Source organism: Heptranchias perlo, chromosome 20 (assembly GCF_035084215.1).
Source record: "Heptranchias perlo isolate sHepPer1 chromosome 20, sHepPer1.hap1, whole genome shotgun sequence".
In the NCBI taxonomy this organism is placed as follows: Eukaryota; Metazoa; Chordata; class Chondrichthyes; order Hexanchiformes; family Hexanchidae; genus Heptranchias; species Heptranchias perlo.
The window spans coordinates 35,432,921-35,452,877 of NC_090344.1; the positions used below are offsets into that span (position 1 = coordinate 35,432,921).

A 19,957-nucleotide genomic window follows, 5' to 3' on the forward strand; every position below is an offset into this window, starting at 1 on the left:
TGTGAGACCTCCTTGTGTTTGAGCCTATTTTAATGGACCAAAAGGGGTGACACTGAGTTGCCCCTGACTCACCCGACAGGAGTCAGCACTACAAGTGCCCCTTTAAGGGCACCCGTAATAATAAACAAACAGGCCATCCGATTAAACTAAAAATGCTCAAAAAGTAAAGCAACTAAACCAAAGAACCTTACTCTCCAAATTATAATGTTGTTAACAGTGTATCAGATATTCCATATGCCCTGCCGTGCCTACCGGTCGCGAAAGGCCTCGAGCATGGACACCGCACACTCCCTCTCCAATGCCTCCCAGGCGCAGAACAGTATTGCGGAAGAGAGGCAGTCAGCCAGAGCGACCCCTGTGGGCCATGCCCATCCTGGAGCTGTAAACTGCCACCTTGGTCAGGCCCAAGAGTATTCCTACATTTGGGGAGTGTGATATAAACGAAAGTCAGTATAAACAGTATCTTGTAATTGTGGGGGGTTTTTTGTGCACTCAAATGCTCATATATCCCTGTGCGCGTGAGCTAAGTCGGTAACCTTGTTGAAATTGGCAATAAGGTTTACAATCGCTGAAAGCAGGCCTGCAAGAATACAGAAAATATTTGATCTTTGCTACTTGTGAACTCCTGATAGGATGATGGAGAGACGCTTTCATATAAATGAGATGCAAATGTAACAGTATCTCAAAAAAAAATTGAGGCTGACTGGTCTTTTTATAACCTCCTACACTCCCTCCGGAGCTGTGACAGCAATTAGATGATCTAAATTACCATTCTGGCATGATAATTTAGTTACATTTTCGAAAGAAAGAGAACGAGATAACTCAAAAATTGAATTCAGCAGTGTGCTTTTTTTAAAAAAAAAATCATTTGGTTATCAAAGTTCAATACCAAACGTTGATAAATTGACCTGCTCAATAATAGAGGGGTGTTGCCTAACACTTCTTATCTACTGAATTAAGAATTTCAAGATCACCCCACATCTGAAATGTCTGTCATCCTCTCTTGTCAAGGGGCCTGGAGGGACATTGAGATAATTTTAAGAGTGTCACCCGTGCTAACCTATCTGTAATCTTAGTGATCTGTTGGGTCAGAGCAATACTATCAGTCGGATTAGATAGAAAGGAATAATACTCAAGGTATTTTAGATAATTATGTGGCGCCACTGATAGCGGTTTTTATATCATCCTTTTCACGGTCGGAGAGGTGTGTCCAAGTGGAGAACGTGATCTGTCAGCGCTACTCTTGTACTCTACACCCCAAAGAACCCTTCTTGCTTTCTCTCTCTCTCTCTCTCGCTCTCTGTTCCCTCCTCCTCAAAGGCATCCCTCTCACTCTCTCTTTCCTTCACTCCAAAGAATCCCTCTCACCTTCCTCATTATTTCCCCTCCTTCACAACAGTGTTTGAACAACTTCCTCTTTCTCTCTTCCTGTCGCTCTCCCACTCATTCTGTCACTGTGTGTGTTTTTTTTTGGTCTTCCTCTCTACATCTCTTTCCTTCTCACTGTTTTTCTGCCCCTCTCTCATATTTTGTATCCTTGTCCTTTTGTATCCCTCGGTCTCCAACTTGACTGTTGCTCACAGATTCAGAGGTGAAGCTACTGGTTCTCAGGCCTGAAGCATTTTCTACCCAGCTACAAACTTCTGCCCAGACCCATGGCCTACTAAGGCAAAAACTAAATCCATCAAAATCTATATTTCCTTTGGAAACTCTCTCACTCCCAAGGTTAGAGAGACAGAGGTGAGTGAACTAAAAAAAAAGACACATTTTGAGCAGAATTGACCCAGTTCAGATAATTCAACTAAACCTGATACCTGAATGAGAAATGGAGGAGCAGTCCTTACACGTGTCGATATAGAGTGGTTTGCATCGTTACTGATTACAAGTTTCCTAACGGGTCCCTAGATCCTAGGGCCCCTAACATCGTCATATTCCAGACTGTCATTGATCTATAAGGCTGTCTGATTGTGTGTCATTCCCTTAATTTGCCTCATTCGTTTTTATTCTCTGTTGTCATCTTTTTTTTCTTTCTCATTCCCAACCCATCTGATTCTTTCCCATACCTTCTCTCATTGCCTTTCTCTTTTTCTCATTCTCTCACATTTGTTCTTTCCCTTTTCATCTCTCCATCTCCTCCCCTCTCATTCCCTCCTTCCATCTCATAAAATCGTACAGCATAGAAGGAAGCCATTCGGCCCATCTTGCCATTCTGCCCATCATTGAAAGAGCTCTCCATTTGGTTCTTTGCCCATAACCCTGCAAATTTTTCCTTTTCAAGTATTTATCCAATTGTCTTCTGAAAGTTACTATTGAATCTGCTTCCACCGCCCTTTTAGGCAGTGCATTCCAGATCGCAACAACTGACTGCATAAAAAAAATTCTCCTCAACTCCCCTCCAGTTCTTTTGCCAATTATCTTAGATCTGTTTCTCATTCTATAATTAATTTATTCCCTAATTTCTCACATGCCCTCTTCTCGTTCCCTATTTATCTTGCTCTCCCATTCCCTCTTCCTCATGTACCTCTCCTTTTTCTCATTCCATCCCTCTCTCTGAGTCTTCCCACTCCTTTGCCCCCTCTCATTCTCCCTTCCCCCATTTCTCTTGGACCTACTTTCTGTCATTTCCTTACCTATTTAATTCTTGCCCTGTGTCATATTTGTTCTCTTCCCCCCCCCAACTCATTTCTCTCTCCTCTTTTCTGTTGTTCCCATTCTCTCTCTTTTCTTCCGACTCTTTTAGCATCAAAGGGAGCAGTGTTGCCCATGTCTCTCCTTCCATTGAGAAACAATAGCTCACTTCTTTACCAACACCAAAACTTGCCCTTGGATGGCAATCTGCAGTCCCGTGAGAGCTGCTGGGGGGAAAATTGGATAGGGCCAGCTTTTGGGCGGGGGTAGCACGATCTGCGATTACCCCACACCCAATGGCCCCTGCACAGGCAGGACGAGACTTTCGTCAAACCTGAGGACTTACCTGCAATCTGTGTTGGAAATCAGCGTTGAACGAGGATTCAATGCAATTCGCAATTTCTACCAGTCTCTTAAAGGCAGGCTGTCTGTTAGAAATCTCTTAAAGGTAGCTGGTACCTGTTATTTGCTGAAAATAACAGTCTGCTGACTGCACGGAGTCTGAACGGAGATCAGACATCGCACACGTAAAGCACAGATGCAGGTCCCGTCCCTATGTTTACACACTGATGAGTTATGTTAAAACATTGAATAAACGTTGCGCACCACTAAATCCCACATCCTCCAATCTGCATGCCAGACCTCACCAATCTGCCGATCTGAGTTTGTACCAGGCCTGTGAGAGAGCGTGCACCAAGGTTCTCTGCTGATGCACAAGGGGCCTTGGTGCAAGAGCTGGACAGAAAGAGGGACATCATATATCCGTTGGGCGGTGGGGGGGGGTGCAGGAAGAGGGGGGGCAGAAGGCCCTCCAGACATATACCGAAAAGGCAGTGGGAGGCAATAGGGGATGAAGTCAATGCCAGGCACACAGCATCATGAACATGGATGCAGTGCAGGAAGAAGTTCAATGCTTTGACATGACAGGTGAAGGTGAGTGAGGTCAACTGTCAAGTGGCGTCTCCTACCAACTGCACCATGCACTACACCCCACCATCCCCCACAAACCACAAACTCTTTCCATCAGTACTCAACTCTTCCAACCAGATGCTTCCTCTCACCCTTACACATTACCACTATTTCAAGCCGCCCACCCACAACTCACAGGAAACACACACTGGCAGCTATTCAACCATGACAGGCACATCACCCAGACACATGTCTTGCTCTCTTGCAGGAGAAAGTGGCGCATATCAAGAGGCAGCAAGTGGCGGTGGCATTTAGCCCCTTGAGCTTGTTCCATTATTCAGTGAGATCATGGTGGACCTGTGACCTAACTCCGTATACCCATTTTAGCCCCATATCCCTTAATACCCTTGGTTCACAGAAATCTATCAGATTTAACTTTCACAAGTGAGCTAGCATCAACTGCCATCGGCAGAAGAGCAATCCAAATGTCTCTCACCCTTTGCGTGTAGAAGCATTTTCTAACTTCACTCCTGCACGTCCTGGCTCTAAATGTTCGGCTATGTCCCCACGTCCAAGTATTCAAGTCCAGGAGGCCTCCAAAAACAGTTACAAGTGTCTCGGCAGCAAGAAGCAATAATCCAGCCACTAACCTGTAAATCCTGCATGGTCCCTTTAAATAGCGCTGGTGGGGGGTCCTCCAGGCACTCTAAGACACGTTCAGAGGGTCGGGGTTAAGACTGTGCATTGAGTTGAGCGTTAAGTCCCAAAATGGGGTCTATTACTTTAAATCAGCATTGCACACTGATTGAAGCCATTTTCTCCCTGCTTTTCATGATCTCACTGGTCGTTATCTGCGCCTGCGCTAACTCCTATACCAAAAGGGCGTCTGGCGTACGTCACGTAGGAAACGTGCGTGCGCATCCAAGACCCCATCTTGGATGTCAGAGAGGCCGTGCAGCGCCGAAACAACAGACGCTACACGGTCCAATTTAGCGCCTCCTGCCTCTTGAGATTTTGACACACCCCAGTCAAATGTGCTGCAGGAGCCAAGCTTTCTGGGCAAGCATCTCATGTGCCAACAGCCTATTCAAATTAGGAGGAGGGACGCCCCCACCGCAACATTTGGCATGACCCTTCCCTTTTCTTGAGCTGCCGACACAGGTAAACCTGCACCACTGGGTAGCTCAATCTCATTTTGGCCATTCTTGCAATATCAAGTTTATGAAATCTACTGTCTAGAATATGACGGCTGGGGGTTCTGTGTATAATGATTTGAACGATCTAAAACCATTTCAACAATTTGCCATCATCTTGACACTGATTTTTCTCTTTTTTTAAAAAAAGAGTGAGAATTGAGAAGCAACTGTAGGTTAGACATGCATTTATATAGCGCCTTTAACGTAGTAAAAGGTCCCAAAGTGCCATAAAAGTAGGGTTGTGAGCCAAATGCATGTTATTGTGCAGATCCCGTGAAGAGATAGACATAAAATAATAGATTTCTCAATAAAGATGTGCTATCACCAGAAGCCCCTCTTTTAAACATCAAACTATTGTAAAGATGTATTAACTTGGAAATCCTTCTATTGATTCTCGTTGCTGGAATAATTTTGTTTGAGTACCGAGTGTTCACAGTACCACTGGCAGGCGGATGCCTGGAGGGACTTATTAAGCTCGCGTTGAACTGTCATCAGTTGATAGCGATGTTAACTGGGAATGTTTCAGTGATTTTCACCATTCTGGCTGTGTATGTTGGTTTGAGCTCCAGCCTTCAGGGGAGCAGTGCCTTGGATAACTCCAGTTAGTGCTTACTGTATGAGCGAAGCAAATAGAAATGAAATCTACTTAGCTCAGCTGGTCCAAGTCAGAAGGCTGTGGGTTCAAGGGTCACATATCGAGCATGCAATGTCGGCTGCCACTTTAGTGCAGCATTATGGGAAGCGCAGCCCTCCAGTTGCTCTTTGGCAGAGGGCCTATCTGCCTTCAGCACCCCCCCTCCCTCAACACACCTGTAGCCCGTCCAGCACCATCAGGCACAGGCAAGCCCCCCTCCCCTCACGGTTTTCCCCTTTGTCAGCTGGTTCTTGTCTTTATGGTCTGCCTTAAAGCAATTTGTGCCCTGTTGGTGAGTTTGCCTTTTGCAGTCTTTTGATGAACATAAATTTCCATAAACAACAAAAAGCACTTCATAAAAGGCTCAAATGCTCATTGCTTATGCAATTTCCCAGTTTTTAATTAAAAAAAAAACTTTAAATCCAATAAGTGGTCCAGTTGAGAAAGACTTTTTGAACCCAGTCGCCAACCATTTGATTGAAGAAAAAGAAACCCATTCTTCATAAACAATCTCTGACAGTCAGGAAAGAAAGCACAGCTGCTGCTAATCACACAGGTGTGCTCATCACAGCTCTCGCCCGACTGAATTAATATTTTAAACGAGACCTACCTGAAATACATCTTGGAGAATTCAGTCGCCAGTTTGTTTCAAAGTCTTTTGGATTGAAAGCGAGGAGACTGTCAAATCCTCACGGGATGAAGGGACACGCCCTCCCACGCCTCTCGACGCACAGATCGCATGCTGGGAAATTCCGCAATCTGCACGTGCTCAGACTGCACGGGTGTGATTGAAAGACTCTGAGCAGCTGTTGCGAGGTAAAAGTATTCAGTTGAAGCTCAGGCTTTTGAGAGGGGCCTTGAATTCGAATGGGTACATTTAGTCATGTTGTGGTGAAATATGTAATTGATTGAATTTTTAAAATTTTGGCAAACACCTTACTTTGGATATTATTCATTTCAGTTAGTGAGGAAAAAAAGTGGCAGGTTGCATTTTCTGTCATTTTTACAAAGAGTTAGCGCAGCTGTTTATAATCGGAAAATTCAGTTATAAAGGTTCACATCGGGAATTTCAATGTTAAATGTTGACGAGAAGCGATGCATGCAGACAGGAAGTGTGCCCATGCTCGAGACTTTTAATCAGACACAGGTTAGCACGGACGTGAGTTTCCCAATGAAGATACGGACGTATGAAAAGGAAGAAGGTTGTGCATTTACATAGCGCCTTTCACAACTTCAGGACATCCCAAAGTGCTTTAGTACTTTTGAAGTGCAGTCACTGTTGTAACATAGGAAAATACAGCAGCCAATTTGTGCAGAGCAAGGTCCCAAAAACAACAATGAGATAAATGACCAATTAAACTGCTTTAGTGATGTTGGTTGGGGGATAAATGTTGGCCAGGACATCTCCACTGCTCATATTCAAATATTACCATGGGATCTTTTATCTCCATCCAAGAGGGCAAACAGGGCCTTGGATTAACATCTCATCCGAAAGACAGCACCACTGACAGTGCAGCACTCTCTTACTGGGAGTGTCAACCTAGATTTTGTGCTCAAGTCTCTGGAGTGGGACTTGAACCTACGACCTTCTGACTCAGAGGCAAGAGTGCCACCCACTGAACCAAGGTAGACACCTACTGGGGAGAGGTGACCATCAGACTTATCCAGAAGATATGGTGGTGCCACCTACACTATTGACACATTCCCAATCGTGAAATCTCCTGGGAGAGGCAAGAGAAAGAGAGTAAAACGTGAGGCCAGTCGAGAACTCCTCTGAGAAATTCCGCTCCGACTCCCTAAGGCAACCAAGCAAAGCTCGAGGAGACTGCCATGAATCCTTCTAACCCACAACGTACCCTCTAAAACTGGGAAATGTCCTCCTCTCTCAGGAACTTTCCTGATTCCCCATCAAAAGATTGCAGGGAATCTTTGCTCACTTCACTGCATTTTTCATCTTTTGCAATCAGCCCAAGTTGGCAGGGGGGTGTGGAGGGGGCTTTGTTTGCCAGCTGTTTGGTAGAGCAACAACTTGCTCCTGAGGTTCAACCACTTCAAGGCAAGTGTCAGAAATGAATTTTACATTGTGAACTTGGAACCGGGAAAATTCAGTCCATGGCAAACACATTATCCGCACTTGAGCTTTGGAGTCTACCACCCAGCACATTAAGTAGAGCTCAGCATTGGCACAGATTTTTTTCTTACTTTAATTGCACATTGCAACTGCTTAAGAGCGTGCGAGTGATATATGATGAGTGGTTTAGTGGAATGGTCTTGGTTACCCATGCTTATCAAATTAGAAGTAATTGGTTTTGCAACTGAAGTAATTGATGATTTGGTGTCTTTTGCTTGGTAAATAAACACTGAAAAAAAAAGAACATCGGTTCGGGTTTTATGATTTTACAGGGAGTAATAGAATGTTCTGAGTGCTGTCAGTTTGCCTGTCTCTGATGTTTGCTGAATTCTGATCTGAATGCATTCAGTTCCCTAACTCCAGTCTCCAGTTACCATAACTTCACAACATCATTGAGTTTGCAGAGAGTAGGGGAGCATGAAGGATGGCATGTTCTCTGTTGTCTGAACTTCCCTCATTTACCCATTCCGGGCAGTCCCGCCTTCAAATGTCTTGCAGAATTCCGGGCTAGAAAACCTGCTGGGTTGAGCGAGCGTATGAGGATAATTCTCCGGAATCCCATTATCGAAGCAGGGAGTCCGGGTCGGCGATGGGTCTGTCTCCAACCCACATTCCCTTCAAGCGTGGACTTTACCGCTGGGAGCTCAGCACCACGGAATTAACCCTAATGTTCCTTTCCCACACGTGATTGCATTGGAAGTACCGCCTGTCATCAGCATACGGGTCTGCTTTTCAGACAGGCAGTTGGCTTTTTTTCACCCCGCTCTCCCCAGTTTGCACAGTTGGCGTTGGAGGCTGGAAGACAGCCGATTTGGGGAAATCTCCCCACTATTCATTGCGATTCGCCTCAAAACAGTTGGCATCTGTGCACCGGACTTAATGGTGAGTCTACTGAACAGTCACAATGATGGTGTCGGCGCGCTGTCCACCTTTCTGACTGACAGTTGCGTGGATTTGGGCAGTTATTTGTGTGTATGGTGGGGGGGGGAGGTAAGAGGGAGAAAGGAAGCTGTCCAGATAATTTGAAGGTTTATCAGCCAAACCAGATCAAACAAACGCACCAAATCCTCAGGAGCGAAAGTGCTTGATGCGACACACAGAAGGATTGAAATCCAGTTCTAGTATCATGCCACAGAGCTCGCCAGTCTCTAGTGGTGCCTACAAGGCTGGGCTGTGTTTCAGCTGACAGATGGTGACCTACTTAAGAGGAGATAGACACAAATATCCCTCCCTGCTGATTCTGATTTCCCCCTCCCCTCCCCTCCCCTCCCAGCCGCCCCACGCCCCCTCACACAGATGGGAGTACTCGCCTGCTGCGGAGGGTTCATTAAGCAGCCCAGTTGAAATCCACTGAAGGTCATCCAGAGGGGATAGGCCAGTTTAGAAGTTAGTTGAAGCTGTGATCTGAAGCCAGACTTCCCGCAAGACTGCACATACCAGCCCGTCCTCATTTTATTTTTGAACGATACAAGGAAATCACTCGTTTCATTCCCAGTCATGTCAATGCCCTGCACTGGTTGTGAAATTGCCAGGAAAGGAAGAAAAAATGTGCGTTTATATCATTCCTCATCAAATCCCAAGGAGCTTCACGTTTAAAGAAATTCCTTATCCATAACCCATTAATATCTTGTGTATCATTATCAGACTTGACTACACCAATGCTCTCCTGGCCGGCCTCCCATCTTTCGCCCTCCAGAAACTTGAGCTCACCCAAAACGCTGCTGCCTGTATCCTAACTCGCGTTAAGTCCCGTTCACCCATCACCCCTGTGCTCGCTGACATACATTGGCTCCCGATCCCCGAATGCCTCGATTTTAAAATTCCTACCCTTGTGTTCAAATCCCTTCATGGCCTCGCCCGTTCCTATCTCTGTAACCTCCTTCAGCCCTACAACCCTCCGAGAACTCTGCGTTCCTCCAATTCTGGCGGCCCTGCCTTCAGCTGCCTAGGTCCTAAGCTCTGGAATTCCCTCCCTAATCTCTCTACTTCTCTCTCCTCCTTGAAGATGCTGCTTAAATCCTACCTCTTGGACCAAACTTTTAGTCACCTGTCCTAATGTCTCTTTGGCTCGTTGTCAGTTTTCTGTTGTCTGATTATGCTCCTGTGAAGCACCTTGGGATGTTTTACTAGGTTAAATGCGCTATATAAATGCAAATTGTTATTGTTATGTACTTCTGTAAGGTTTCCTCTTAGCCATCTTCTTTCAAGTCAACAGAGCCTTGGTTTCTCCAGTATATCTCTTGATGTCAGGGAATAGCCTCAAAGCTCTCTGGAATTTAGAAGAATGAGAGGTGATCTCATTGAAACATAGAAGATTCTGAGGGGGCTTGACAGGGTAGATGCTGAGAGGTTGTTTCCTCTGGCTGGGGATTCGAGAACGAGGGGTCATAGTCTCAGGATAAGGGGTCGGCCATTTAAGACTGAGATGAGGAGGAATTTCTTCCCAAGAAATACATGGGGAATCTGAAGAGGGACTAAAGCCAAGTGGACAAGTGGCCCAACCAGGTCACCAATGACCTTTTAAGTATGTATTTCCCTGCACGTTTCATCAAAATAAATCTGTCTCATTGTATTTTTTTTTAAATTCGTTCTGAGAATGCGGTTTCTAGCTGCCCTGAGAAAGTGGTGGTGGGTACTGTCCATGAACTGCAGCAGTCCTATTGGAGCAATTAATTACAAGTGGGTTACTTCAAAGGGTGTTAAGAGTCCATCACATACTGTAGGACTGGTGTCACGTGTAAGCCACACTGATCCCTGAAGGATATTAGTGAACCGGTTTTTATGGGTTTTTATGACAATCTGGAAGCTTTAATGGTCATTTTTCAATCAAATTATCATATTCTTTGAATTAAGTTTCACAACTTGTTATGGTGGGATTTGAACTCACAATCTCTGGGTCTGGTACCATAACCACTAGGCTATCGTACCCTAATGTGGGGTCGATTCATGTAAAAATGCCTTTGATTATTTACATGAAAGCGGTTTCATAGTTTGAGACTGGAGAATGTAGCAAGGAGGTGCTCAGAAACAAGTTTAAAAACTTAATAAAGTTAACAATTTAAGAAATGCTTAAACTTCGGCCCATCTAGATGGCTCATCCTCTTTAACACCAGTTGTGCACATGGAACATTTGGCTGGTTTATGGCTGTTCCTCACATGTATAACTCCACATTGGCAATAAGAATTGGGACCTGCAGCGGAAATTTCCATAGTGGGGAGGGCGATTCTCCTTTGGGAGATTAGCGGACCCCCGGAGAAATGACGCAAATGGCTACAGATCGGCCACTTACGCCGTTCCATAGTGGTGGTGGTGGTGTGGGGGGGCTCCCGTTTATCTCCTTGCAAAGTTCCGTAGGGGATTTGGAGAACCCAGCAGAAATTCAGGGTTAACGAGTAGGCTCATTTCAAACTGCAATTTTTGTCCACACCTGCATTATCCAATTTCCATTTTTAGGTGTCGAAGGAACCGGGCTCCTAGTCGGGACCTAGGAAGTCTGAGCGTCCAAGACAATCATCTTATGCTGCTGTAAGGACCCTCACACAAACAAAGGAAGTTGTTCACCCTGTAATTAGGATTTAGAGGGACAGAGGCTTGCATTGTATTGCAATCATACAAGCAGATTACCGTGATATTGCTCACACTGAGTCAGGGGATACACTATTTTATAATAACAGGACCATAAAAACCGGAGTTAACGATGACCGTTTTATTACATGGGATTTTTAAACTAGTGTTTTGGAGATCGTATTGTGCAAATCCATCCATTTTTCTGTGAAAACCATGAGTAAGTAGTTTTGGTATGTACCTTCCAATACGTTGGGCATGATTTTAACTTGGAGCCGGAGCCCAGCCCGTCCCTAGATATTCGAGCGGGGAACCCAGGAGCCAAATTGGTGCGTCTGTAGCAATCTGCGATCGCAACTCAACTGAAGGTGGGTAGTTGTGCTTCCGGGTTTCCCACGTGCCAGGCAACCAGTTGGCAGGCTGGGGTCATGTCGCGCCAGGTGAGGTTGTTGGGCCTGGATGAAGCACTCCTGCTCCACTGGGCCCACAAGCAGTGCCATAAAGACACTCACCTCATGGATCCGGCCCTTCCCGCCTGCATTCACCTGATGTGAATCGGAAGCGATGGGAAACCCGAACAGGTAAGGTTAATTTTACCTTTGCAATACACAAAATATTAACTTCCTCAACTATTTCAATGAGGTACATTGCCCCTTTAAGTATCAGTCTGTCGGCTTTAGGTGGAAGCGGGACTTCCTCCTGTCTGTCGAGCGTGTGCATCCAAACTCGCCTGGATCAAACCCAGAAGTGGGTGCGTTGGAGCTGGGATGCAGTCCTCCTCCAAAAAGCTATTATTTTAACCTCCCACCCGGGGTTTAAAATGAACCCCCCCCTTATGTCTCAATAGCCCTTTCCCAACGGGTGAACATAAGAACGTAAGAAATAGGAGCAGGAATAGGCCATACAGCCCCTCGAGCCTGCTCCGCCATTCAATAAGATCATGGTTGATCTTCAACCTCAATTCCACTTTCCTGCCCGATCCCCATATCCCTTGATTCCCCTACAGTCCAAAAATTGATCTATCTCAGCCTTGAATATACTCAACGACTGAGCATCCACAGCCCTCTGGGTTGGAGAATTCCAAAGATTCACAACCTCTGAGTGAAGAAATTCTTCCTCATCTCAGTCTTAAATGGCCGACCCCTTTTCCTGCGACTAAGCCCTCTAGTTCTAAACTCTCCGGCCGGGGAAACAACCTCTCAGCATCTACCCTGTCAAGCCCTCTCGGAATCTTATATGTTTCAATGAGATCACCTCTCATTCTTCTAAACTCCAGAGAGTATAGGCCCATTCTACTCAACCTCTCCTCATAGGACAAACCTCTCATCCCAGGAATTAATCTAGTGAACCTTCGTTGCACCGCCTCTAAGGCAAGTATATCCTTCCTTAGATAAGGAGACCAAAACTATATGCAGTGCTCCAGGTGAGGTATCACCAAAGTCCTATGCATTTGTAGTAAGACTTCCTTACTCCAACCCCCTTGCAATAAAGGCCAAATTGTCATGTGCTTTCCTAATTGCTTGCTGTACCTGCATGCTAACTTTTTGCGTTTCACGTACCAGGACACGCAAGTCTCTCTGGACACCAACATTTAATAGTTTCTCACCATTTAAAAAATATTCTGTTTTTCTATTTTTCCGACCAAAGTGAATAACCTCACATTTCCCCACATTATACTCCATCTGCCACCTTCTGGCCCTTTCACTTAACCTGTCTATATCAGCAAACCTGGATACATTACACTTGGTCACTCGGTGAAGAGGGACTGTGGTGAGAAAAGCTGCCTGCTGCTACGTGCAGTTGTGTTGAAGCTTACCTATCTCTTTAAGACCACCAACCTAAATCTGATTTCATACCTGCTCAACTACTCCCTGTGAGGAACTGCTATAAATAGGCACATTCTAGAGTCGGTTAGAGGCTAATTGCTTACTCAGAGAAGTTTGTCAGTGAAAAGAAACACTTCTTTTTTAAGAGCTACTTGCTCTTTTATAGGTTCTCTACCCATTCAGTTGTAATTTGTGGCTGCTTGCCTCTGAGTCAGAAGGTCGTGGGTCCAATTCCCACCCAGAGACTTGAGCACAAGATCCAGGCTGACGCTCCCAGTGCAGTACCGAGGGAGTGCTGTGCTGTCGGAGGTGCCGTCTTTCAGATAGGACGTTAAACCGAGGCCCTGTCTGCCCTCTCAGGTGGACCTAAAAGATCCCATGGCACTATTCCGAAGAGCAGGGGAATTCTCCCCGGTGTGCTGGCCAATATTTATCTCACAACCAACACCACTAAAAAAAATTATCTAGTCATTATCATGTTACTGTTTGTGGGACCTTGCTGTACGCAAATTGGCTGCTGCGTTTCCGACATTAGAACAGTGACTACACTTCAAAAAGTAATTCATTGGTTGTAAAGCGCTTTGGGACGTCCTGGGGTCATGAAAGGCGCTATATAAATGCAAGTTCTTTTTCTTTATCAATGATATTCGAGCCAATCAGGTGTAACTGAGGCATACACTTTGCATGCGTGACACTTTCAAATGTGACACTTCTGAGATGTGATTGACACGTTAGATGCAAAACTGAAAGGTGCCACCAGATTTCCCGTGGCGTTGCTCATAGTGAATCAGAAGATACGCTGAAGTGTGACAAGAAGTAAGTGCGATGCTTGTAAGAAGCACATACTCTACGCAAACGTTTTAATCAATTGCTGTAAGATCAGCCACGGTGCTGCTCTCGGTGAATCAGAGGATGTGCTGTTTTATGACAATAGGGGTGTTATCGACAGAGTGTGATGGGGAAAGTGTGACTGGAAGTGCATACTACACACAAAACTTGTAAGAAATGATAGATAGATAATAACACTTACTAGAGTCTTTCATATCACATCAGGCTAGAAATTATGGTTGGTGATTATAGCAATCAAGTGCTTGACCTACTCGTGTAGTCTGTCCACTATTTTAACACTGGCAATAACCTGGTTAAATGGGTCAACGTCTCCACAAAGGAAGGTCACACGAATGTATTATGTGTCTGTCAACTAGTGTCGCCAATGGCCATTTCTAGGCTTTTGTCTTTTTGCTGGGGGGTGGTGGTTCCCTCTTCACTGGAACAAACCGAGCCTCCATTTACCATTCTACGTCCTCTGTTCCTATTTGGCCCATTGCAACAAGTGGAATTAACTGCGACTTTAAACACAAGCCGACGAAGGGGTTAATCAGAAATGCCAATGATGGCCCCTTTCCCCAGCTCTGGCTGTGTGCATTGGATGTTATTACGGTGTCGCCAATGGTGCTATCATTTTGATGCATGTCTGCTCTTTCGTTTATCGCTGAGAGATAGTTATTAGATGGCCATCAAACATCATGCTGCACCCCATCAATAGTCATAAAGTTTCTACGATAAAAGCCATCAGTTTCTCATCACAGCTGAAAGCCATAGATAGCTATTTTCAAGATATAATGACTTAAATGCATTTTAACGCTCAGACACCTACACTGCTGAAAATAAAAGTCCAAAAGGCACGACAGTAATCCCTCATTAAGAGACAGTGACAGGTTGTATTATGACCAGGGATTCCATTTACATAGTTTTATTTAGGTAATTTGTGTGCATTTTACCATATTGTCAGGAACACGCACGGGTGGTTGGGATCCAAATAGCAAATAAAGGGCAGAAGACAGAAAGAAATCGGAATGAGAAGGTAGCCTCTCGAGTGTATATCACAGCACTTAATACTGGCATCACGGGGAAAAATGCAAGTGAAATATGCAGGTTAAAAGGAAATGGAGAGTGGGCCAATCGATAAAAAGAACGACAGGTTAACACATCAGGTGCCATCCTCAATAAAGATTTCACGAGGGGTTTTGATGAAGGGCGACACCCAATACAATAAACCGTCTTTCTCTGCCATGAATGATGATGGAAAATGCTAGAAAATCGAAGCAGACCTGTCAGCATCCGAAAACAGAACAGACGGGTTCACGTTTCCAGGTGGGGCATATTCTTTGCAACCCCTTGCACTTCTGACGACGAATGTCCACCTATCTTTTACCTTTTCAGACGCTGACAGACCCTGCTGTGCACTTCCAGCAATTTCTTTCAATATTTCAGATTTCCAGCATATCTCTACCCAAAATGAGGTCATTTTTTTTTAAAAAAAGCTTACCAGCAGATCTCCTGTGGTGATGCTTTCTGATCTGGGCCCTGGAGCATGGTTGTGATGTTTAGTTGCTAAGCTGGACTGTCCCTTTAAGGCCACTGCACAAATATTCCCTTTCAAAATCCAGCTAAATGGGGGGAATAGTAAATTCTTGAGGTCAGTATATCGCTTGTAAAACTTAAGGATCCAGGTTAGAAGGAACCAGCACAAAATGCCTGGTTTTCTTTCCCCTTTTGTAACGATTGTTTTGCATTTGCACCTAAGGTATGACATGCTGACATTTAAAAAAATTCATTCATGGGATGTGGGCGTCGCTGGCGAGGCCGGCATTTATTGCCCATCCCTAATTGCCCTTGAGAAGGTGGTGGTGAGCCGCCTTCTTGAACCGCTGCAGTCCGTGTGGTGACGGTTCTCCCACAGTGCTGTTAGGAAGGGAGTTCCAGGATTTTGACCCAGCGACGATGAAGGAACGGCGATATATTTCCAAGTCGGGATGGTGTGTGACTTGGAGGAGAACGTGGAGGTGGTGTTGTTCCCATGTACCTGCTGCTCTTGTCCTTCTAGGTGGTACAGGTCGCGGGTTTGGAGGTGCTGTCGAAGAAGCCTTGGCGAGTTGCTGCAGTGCATCCTGTAGATGGTACACACTGCAGCCACGGTACGCCAGTGGTGAAGGGAGCGAATATTTAATGTGGTGGATGGGGTGCCAATCAAGTGGGCTGCTTTGTCCTGGATGGTGTCGAGCTTCTTGAGTGTTGTTGGAGCTGCACTCATCCAGGCAAGTGGAGAGTATTCCATCACACTCCTGACTTGTGCCTTGTAGATGGTGGAAAGGTTTTGGGGAGTCAGGAGGTGAGTCACTTGCTGCAGAATACCCAGCCTCTGACCTGCTCTTGTAGCCACTGTATTTATGTGGCTGGTCTAGTTAAGTTGCTGTTCAATGGTGACCCCCAAGATGTTGAGAATGGGTTATTTGGCGATGGTAATGCCATTAAATGTCATGGGTAGTTGGCTAGCCTCTCTTGTTGGAGATGGTCATTGCCTGGCATTTGTCTGGCGCGATTGTTACTTGCCACTTATCAGCCCAAGCCTGTATGTTGTCCAGATCTTGCTGCATGTGGGCACGGACTGCTTCATTAACTGAGGGGTTGCGAATGGAACTGAGCACTATGCAATCATAACGGAACATCCCCATTTCTGACCATATGATGAAGGGAAGGTCATTGATAAAGCAGCTGAAGATGGTTGGGCCAAGGACACTGCCCTGAGGAACTCCTGCAGCAGCCTCCTGGGGCTGAGATGATTGGCCTCCAACAACCACGACCATCTTCCTTTGTGCTAGGCATGACTGCAGCCACTGGAGTCATACCTACTATCTGGTGTGTGACTTCAGAAGTGTGACATCTGGAGTGTGACATTTGGAGAGTGATGCCTAGAGTGTAACAGCTGCACGCTGGAAACAAGACGTCTTTTTATATGTATATTGAAAATGTATATTTCAGCAACGCATTTGCAATTTATCTTAGAACTGAGTTACCGCAACATTTACAAGGTGTACAAGCTATACGGGGGAAAATGTTATTACTGTTACAGGTAGATTCAACACAGTAGTCAATTTTAGACTAATTAATTGAACAGTCATCAGTGGGAAAAAAAAATCGAATGTGTGCTCATTTAAATAATCACACAATGCAGCTTTGTAAGCCTGCTAATGAAATTAAAACTGTAAATACAATCCTTGTGGCATTTAGTTAGGAAGGTTCAATCTGTCACTATTTTTCCTTTGTGCCCTTTTGTTGCTTCCGCTAAAAAATCTTTCTAGGGTATTCTGCTCAACTGGGAATGCCAAAATAAATGTACTTGCGACTTTTGGATGATTTGTTTAACTAAGCAGAGGAACTTGTTTCAGAGATCAAATAAACTGAAGCTGTGTTGTCAAAGAATATTTCTTTCCCCTGATGCTGAGGTTGAAAATATTGTTTTCTTCGGATGGCGCTCCAAAGCACTGTGACTATTTCCTCTGGTGGGGGGAATCAAGAACAAGGGGACATCATCTTAAAATAAGAGCCGGGCCGTGCAGGAACAAAATTAAGAAGCACTTTTTCACTGAAGGAGCAGTAGAAATCTAGAACTCACTCCCCCAAAAGACTGTGGATGTGGGGACAATTCGAGCTTTCAAGACTGAGATAGATTTCCGTTAGGTAAGGATATCAGGGGACGATGGAGCAAAGGCGGTTAAATGGAGTTGAGCTGCAGATCAGCCGCAATCTAATTGAATGGCGGAGCAGGCTCGAGGGGCTGAATGGCCTCCTCCTGTTCCGAATGTTCCTATGACTGCAGTTACTGTATTATGTAATTAGAGTTATATTCAGCAGGAGGAGCTTGTCATGGATGCAAATTCATTATTGGTCATGATGATTACATGGGGCAAGCCATTCGGCCCATCTTAATTTACCCTACAGTTCTCCCATTGCAGCATCCAATTATTTCTGTAAAGGTTCCAGGGATCCTGCCTCCATTACTCTATCTGAGAGTCCATTGCGTATGTTGGCCACTGTGTGTGTGAAAATGAACTTCCTGATATCAGTCTTAAGTTTGCCTTTGACTGGTTTGAACCTGTGTCCCCTTGTCCTCCTCTCACAATTTAATTTAAAGTAATATTGCAGATTTACCTTTTCTATTCCTTTCAACTATGTTATAGCTCTCTCTATCCTCCTTTCCAGGCTGAAAAGCCCAATCTCTCCAGTCTTTCCTCATAACTCAGACCCCTGTTTTTGTATTATTGAGATAATTACTGAGAATAATTAGATCTTGTTTGTGCTCAGCGGTATAGCTTGTGCTAAACTTCGAAACATTTTTATGCAAATATGATAATCTGTTCAATGGCAACTGATTAATCTGGATTCAAAAAGCACACCTGACTACAAATACCGCAAAATTTAATTGCATGCAAAATTTATGGATTGTATCTTCCTTAATTATTGTTTTAATGCAATAATTCAGTCTATCACATCTCATTTTAAAAATACAAGATTAGTGTCTGATTACATATTATAGTGAAATTTGTAGGATCAAAACTTGAAAGTATGTAGATCAAGACATCTCGAAGCACTTAACAGCCCAATTATTTACTTTAGAAGTGCAAGTCACTATTGTTATGTCAGAAAAGCAAGAGCCAATTCACCTATAGAAAGGTCCCACATCAGCTTACGGATGATGGTGTTGGTTCAGGAAGGAATGTTGGCCTGGATGTATGGGGAGAATTCCCCACTCTTCTGCAAATAGTGTCGCAGATTTTATTACATCCACCGGAACAGTTAGACAGGGCCTCAGTTTGACATCTCATCTGACAATGCAGCACTCCCTCAGTACTGCACTGAATTGTAGCCTAGGTTACGCACCATTGGTGGCTCGTGACCTTTTTGAAAGGTGAGGCTTAAGTTATGCTTGCCTAACCAATTCAACTCATTGCCATAGCAATGGGCTTTTACGCATGTGCCTATATCCTATGCAATAGTCCAGGACACAAGTCGGTAATCTGCCTGCCATTTTCGGGTAGCATTTGTGATGAAACAGCAAAAGAAAAAGAACTGACTGCACCGGGAACTACCTAACCATCAAAAAGAGGAAAGGTCCCCAACAAGGGGGAACCGTCAGCCGCTCCATGTCCCAGACACGAGGGGAACCGTTAACTGCTCCCAGTCCCAGACACGAGGGGAACAGCCAGCCGCTCCCAGTCCCAGACATGAGGGGAACCGTCAGCCGCTCCATGTCCCAGACACGAGGGGAACCGTTAACCGCTCCCAGTCCCAGACACGAGGGGAACAGCCAGCCGCTCCCAGTCCCAGACATGAGGGGAACCGTCAGCCGCTCCATGTCCCAGACACGAGGGGAACCGTTAACTGCTCCCAGTCCCAGACACGAGGGGAACAGCCAGCCGCTCCCAGTCCCAGACACGAGGGGAACCGTCAGCCGCTCCCAGTTCCAGACACAAGGATCCGTCAGCCGCTCTGAGTCCCAGACACATGTGGAACCGTTAACCGTTCACAGTCACAGACACAAGGAAACATCAGCCGCTCCGAGTCCCAGACACAAGGGGAACCGTCAGCCTCTCCTGGTCCCAGACACGAGGGGAACCGTCAGTCGCTCCCAGTCCCAGACACAAGGGGAACCATCAGCCTCTCCTGGTCCCAGACACGAGGAGCCATCAGCTGCTCCCAGTCCCAGACATGAGAGGAACTGTCAGCTGCTCCCAGTCCCAGACACGAGGGGAACCGTCAGCCGCTCCCAGTCCCAGACACGAGGGGAACCGTCAGTCGCTCCCAGTTCCAGACACAAGGGGAACAATCAGCTGCTCCCAGTCCCAGACACGAGGGGAACCGTCAGTCGCTCCGAGTCCCAGACACGAGGGGAACCGCCAGCTGCTCCCAGTCCCAGACACGAGGGGAACCGTCAGCCGCTCCCAGTCCCAGACACGAGGGGAACCGTCAGTCGCTCCGAGTCCCAGACACAAGGGGAACAATCAGCTGCTCCCAGTCCCAGACACGAGGGGAACCGTCAGTTGCTCCCAGTCCCAGACACAAGGGGAACAATCAGCCGCTCCCAGTCCCAGACACGAGGGGAACCGTCAGCCGCTCCCAGTCCCAGACACGAGGGGAACCGTCAGTCGCTCCGAGTCCCAGACACGAGGGGAACCGTCAGTCGCTCCGAGTCCCAGACACGATGGGAACCGTCAGTCGCTCCCAGTC

At 45.8% G+C, this 19,957-nt stretch overlaps 1 protein-coding gene across 2 annotated transcripts in view; it reads left to right on the forward strand.

Annotated features, from left to right (window-relative positions):
• Nucleotides 1-19,957, forward strand: part of LOC137335696 (GDNF family receptor alpha-2-like) — a 259,802-nt gene that overhangs the window by 156,439 nt on the left and 83,406 nt on the right. The window lies entirely within an intron of this gene.